The sequence below is a fragment of the Delphinus delphis genome, chromosome 14 (genome assembly GCF_949987515.2).
Source record: "Delphinus delphis chromosome 14, mDelDel1.2, whole genome shotgun sequence".
In the NCBI taxonomy this organism is placed as follows: domain Eukaryota; kingdom Metazoa; phylum Chordata; class Mammalia; order Artiodactyla; family Delphinidae; genus Delphinus; species Delphinus delphis.
The window spans coordinates 30,539,668-30,545,667 of record NC_082696.1 but is presented as its reverse complement, the minus strand read 5'-3'; positions in this window follow the sequence as shown (position 1 = coordinate 30,545,667).

The window sequence follows — 6,000 nt, the reverse complement described above, 5'->3', positions numbered from 1 at the left end:
AAATCTAAAAATCTCAAGATCTCTGTCCAATCTTTTCTTCTAGGTTTTTTTTTTTTAAACATTAAACATCTGGAACGTATATTGACTAAAATTTGAAGTAAAGATTAATGTTATATATTCTCCAAATAGATAATTTTCACAGAATTATTTATTGAATATTTTGAATATTGAATATTTATTGAATAAAACTTATTTATTGAATAAAACTTCCTTTTCTTTTTTTTTAAATTGAATTATGGTTGACTTACAATATTATATGAGTTTCAGTTGTACAATTTAGTGATTTAGTATTTTTATAGATTATATACCATATAAAGTTATTATAAAAATTTGGCTATATTCCCTGTGCCATATATTACATCCTTGTAACTTATTTATTTTATACCTAGTAGTTTGTACCTCTTAATCCCCTTCATTTATTTTGACCTTCCCTTCACCCCATCCTCTCTGGTAACCTCTAGTTTGTTATCTGTATCTTGAGTTGGTTTCTGTTTTGTTGTAGTCATTTGTTTGTTTTATTTTTTAGATTCCTCATATAAGTGAAAACATACATATTTGTCTTTCTCTGACTGACTTATTTCACTGAACATAACACCCTCCAGGTCCATCCATGTTGTCACAAATGGCAAATTTTCATTCTTCTTTATGGCTGAGTAATATTTCATTATATATATATATATATATATATATATATATATATCTCACATCTTCTTTATTCATTCATCTGTTGATGGACACTTAGGTTGCTTCCAATGTTTCTCACATAATGTTCCTTAGATGTTAATAGATATTTCTTGAGAAAAGTAGTCCATGGTCATCTCCTAGTGGCATTCTTTACCCTTCTAGATATATCTTGCACGTTAGCTTATCAAAGCAGCTGAATATAAACATGTTAATGTTGTTTAATCCAGTATTCTCAGAACCTATCTGAGCATACAAAGCCACTCCCTCTTTTTTCTTTCTTGAGGAACACTTCCTACAGAGCACAGCATTTTAGGAAAGACTGCTACAGGGATTGTAAACTATTTTCCTTTCACTGGGTAAATGACTAAAAATGTAGAATTGCAGCCACTTGATTCAAGTTAACCTCTTATTAATTTCAAAAGATGTGTTCTTTAGTTTAATCTTTATCAAAGAATGAATTAGTTAGTTCTCTAACAATTTATCATACCATGTGAATTAACCCACATACAGAGCAACTACAAACAGTATATGAATCAAATTACAGGTGGTTTCATGTTTTGGTGAAACTTAGACACTGCCCAGGTATCCCTGCCCTCATGATCTTGGATCTCTTCTCTTTTACTCTGGTTTCCATTTTGTTTCTCTTTTCCTTGCCAGTCCATACTGGATTAGTCACCATTGACAAATTCTCCGTCTGTACTGTCACTCTTTGGCAGTCACTACTGCCAAATTCTCAGTCTGTACGCTGCAATGCAAGCTTTAGTTGGATAATTCATATTTATTGTGAAACACATTTTATGAATGATATTCTTTGTTCTTAAAATTTGTTTTCTCTGCTAATTATATAGAAATGAAGGGGAGAGGAATTTGCCTCCTATGTGAAAGTAGTTTCAGCAAAAACACTTGCTTATAAAATTTCTAGACATGGTTTGCATAAGAAGCTCCATGACTTTAGTCCCAACTCACCTAGGCGAGGGTTCCCTAGAAGACTCTCCACCATTAATTACCCAGAAGGCTCTGCTTCTATAGGATAGCTTTCAGTCTTCCTCGTATCCTATTCTTTTTTATTGCAGTAACTAGGGATGAAGCAGTCAATTTACTGTGATGTGAATACTTAGGATGCTAAAATTTCAGATTTTAGAGAACTAGGTTTTATAGTATATACCTTCTCAGTTACATTATGAGGCATTTAACCAGAGGTGCCTGGCAATGTCAAGATAGGGACCTGGGAGAAGGCAGACGAAATGGCTATCTACTGGGAGGTAGTAGTTGGCCAGCCTCGCCATTAACCAGCAAGGTTTGGAACATAGATACTATTGCCTTTAACTTCATATAGTTGTGTGAGGATTGTGATTTGTTAGATTTCAGAGGGAGTATCATTTAATGTAGTTGGCCATAGATGGGACAAGCCCAAGGACTCATTGTAAGGAATCTGCAACAATACGTGCATATTGTTTGCAGACTGAATAAAGTAGATGTTTTATAAATTAGATGCTTTAAGAATACGATGGCTAAGATATATAAGATTCCTGCTTAGGGAAAGATAGACAGTAAATAAATAAACAATAGAAACGGCAGATAAGGGTAAAACTTCTATGCAGAAGATTAAAAGAAGGTAATGTGATACAGAGTAACTGGATGGCTATTTAAATTGGGTGGCCAGTGAAGTTCTTTCTGAAGTGGTGTCGTTAAAACCAAGATCTGATGACTAAAACGGAGACCACGTGCAGACCTACAGGAAGAGTATGCCATGTGGAAGACAACAAGGGTAACGGTCCTATCAAAGCTAGAAGTTTGATCTGAGGATCAGAAAGAAGGCTAGAAAGTTAGGCAGGGTCCAGACCATGAAGAGTATTGTAGGCTCAGGCAAGATGTGGGTATTTTATTCTTGGTTTGGTAGGGAAACATTGGAAAGCTTAAATAAATTTGTGTTTTATGACCTGATCAGAATGGGTTTGAGAGTAATCACTCCTTCTGCTTGTGGTTTGTAGAGGGACAAGTTTGGAGGCAAGTTTAGCAGCCTGCTTGTGAAGTAATATCTTTAGAGTAAGAACAAAATCAACAAAAACCGTAGCTAACGTATTCTGTACTATTCTGTACAGGTGCCATGCTGGCCATCGTGTGCATTATCTAATTTAGTTATATGTGAGTGGCTGTCATGATCAAAGAAATATAAATTAGATTAAAAATTTCCTAATCATAGTAATTTTTGTCACCCAATTAAAAATGTTGAAATTGTAGTTACACATGGAAGGGTTGGAGCAATTTCTTGACCTTAAAGTGACCTTCATATTTGAAAATACTGGGAGTGAATATGTTGGATGGAGAAGAATACTCAGTCCTTTGCAGTGTCTATCAGGGATGGCTCCCAGGAGGGTAACAGCACAATGCGGAAATGGGGAGGAGCAGCTTGAAGGGACTAGTTTAGCAAAAAGAAGTAATGGAGACAGAACACTCTATAGATCCTTCCACCTCAGTAAAGAGACTACAACCTATAAAAACCCAAATTCAGGGAGTGTAGTAAAAATGCCATAGCAAGCAAATACCAATCTCTGGGGTTAGAAGACCTTGTCTGAGAATAACTGGGGAAAAGGTTTTGGGGACTTTTGCAGTAGACAAACCCTAAGACAAGTGCAGTTTGAGTTGTCAACTGGAGAAGTGGCTTGACTTACGATTAAGAGAACTAGAGTTAGATTTTAACTCTAGGAGGCAAGAACATAGTAGAAGTGAAGAAGGCCCCCTAACCGTCCATCCGTGGGGGACACTGCCTGTGCCAACTGGATGCCACAGAGTCAGGGCACAGAAAGAGGTCCAGAGTGGGAGAAATAGGACCAGAGCAGGTCAGGAAGGTCGACTAGACTCTCCAAGGTAGAGCTGAGAGCTTACTCACCCGAAGTTTATCCTAGTGCCTCAGGCTTCATGACTCTTTGGCTCGTTGGTCAGCAGATGTAGAGCACGAAGGTGTCTGGGACCTAAATATACTTCAGAGGAAAGGAAATCCCCTGCTGATAAATTCTGTTGGTTTTGGGGGCATGGGTGGTTGACATGAGCGATGTGCTGGAGACAGCCTATACATACGTATATTTAGTGACATCATCAAGGTGGTACCTTGAAATTGACCATGGCAGGAATATTTATACCATAGAAATCAGAAAAGATTATAGTCAGCCTCTTCCCCCACCTCAAGAACTGGTTTAACAGCTTACCATTGGTTGGCACAATTCACAAGTAACTGGTTATGATACAGCAATGGTACCTAATTCCAGGAGATATAATGTTACGTGAAAATTGCTCCCGGGAGTTTTGTTTTTTGTTTTTTTGCGGTACGCGGGCCTCTCACTGTTGTGGCCTCTCCCGTTGCGGAGCACAGGCTTCGGACGCGCAGGCTCAGTGGCCATGGCTCACGGGCCCAGCCGCTCCGCGGCATGTGGGATCCTCCCGGACCGGGGCACGAACTCGTGTCCCCTGCATCGGCAGGCGGACTCTCAACCACTGCGCCACCAGGGAAGCCCAACTCCCGGGAGTTCTGTAACAGCAGTCTCAATGATTATTTCAGATGGCTGACATCACGAGGACAGTGCAGCAGGACTGATAATCCACTCAAGTTTACCTTGAAAATAAATCATAAATCTACTTTCACATCACCTCCCTTAAAATAAGCCATGGTGAGAATATGTTACAAGGGTAAGCATCAGTCATGTAGTCTCCACTGGAGCTGCACGGTGTCGAGTGCAATGTGCATCTGTGGCCACGCAATATTTTCAGGTTAATAGAAAGTCTGACTTGCTTTTCAGATTCAAAAGTACAAATTGAAGTTATCCAGTTTCTTGCTTGTAAACTTTGAAAGCTGGTTTAACAAAAGACATAAGGAACGGTATTACTGTACAGTTGAACATTTCCACAAGAATGTAAAAGTGGTTTAACTGCTTTGCCTTTATCAACTCGAAGCAAAAGTTTAAGGTAAACCAGTTAGCTTGACATTAAAGCATTGTAAAGTCCATGGTGACAGGTAGAATTTCCCAAGATGGTGTTCCACTTAGAGTGTTAATCTGATATGAAATTAAATTGAAACATAGGTTCAAAAGGCAATGTTGAAATATTTATTTGAGTTCAGATAGTTACAGGTTTCCCCACCTCTTTTGAAGTATTTAAAATAAACTGCTCAATTATAAAACTCTTCCTCTGACAGAATTTCCATTGAGTGTGGTCAGCTTTCTGGGAAAATTAGATTGAGTTCAAGAATTTTGAAATCTGAACTTCAAACTTGCTGGATTTCCATTGGGTTTCAGATTTTCTTTCAAATGTTTTATTGCACAATTGACTCAGCATTCTCAAGAAATCAAAATATAATAATAAGGGTAACAGGTATATTATGTAAAGGACACCCATCTGGAACCCATTTTATTCTAAAAGAGCATACCTGCCATGTTAAACCAAATATAAAGCACTCCAATACCGTTAAAGTTTTGGAAAATCTTTTGCTTAAATTATAAATTTTAATTATTTGGGTCTTTGTATTTTCTTCTCCAAAATATTTAAAAATTCCTCTTGATAACCAGGACTGTGTCTTTGAAATTTGATAGGATTCAGGTGTCTCCAGTCACTCATCTAATACGCAGAAAATTCTTTCTCTTCCCCTCCTCTTTATACCCTTCCATTTACTCTTTTTGAATGCATACTACTGAACGCACACATTCTGAAAGCCAAAGCAAGCCATGTGCCACATCTTCCTGCCCTTGATATAGATACTGCAGCAAGCTTTCCTCCACCCAGATTCCTTTATAGCCACAGTAATCATGCGAGTTTAACATCCGTCTTTACCTTTCTCTCTTCCTTTGGTCTTCAAGCCAGGTATGAGCTATAAATTGAGGTAGAATGTACAGCTGGGTCAATAAAGGCGGGGGAGGGGGATGAAATAGGTTTCCTATCATTTTTCACAAAGTTGAAAAACAGAGCTGGCAAAGAGGAAAAAAATAAAACAGGAAGCAGGATTGCACATATAAATTAAATATTTTCACCCCAGCCCTTTTTAGATAGCCCAGAGGTATTGGGAGGGTGTGTGTTTTGGATGGACTCGGCAAGCATTCCAAGAGTAAATGGCTTCCTGTTCAGCATGTTCGAAGTCAGGGTGTCTTTTAGGGTTGGTTAAAAATATGTGTGAAATATGTACTTTTATTTCAAGCCAAGTCAAATGTTTTCAATCATCCCCCCTTACTTGCTTCTCCTCTCTTCCCATCCTGTCGTTTCTTGCCCCCCAGACAGTAAAATATACCGCCAAATATGTTTTTTTTTCCCAAAGGGAAGTTTAGTGATTAA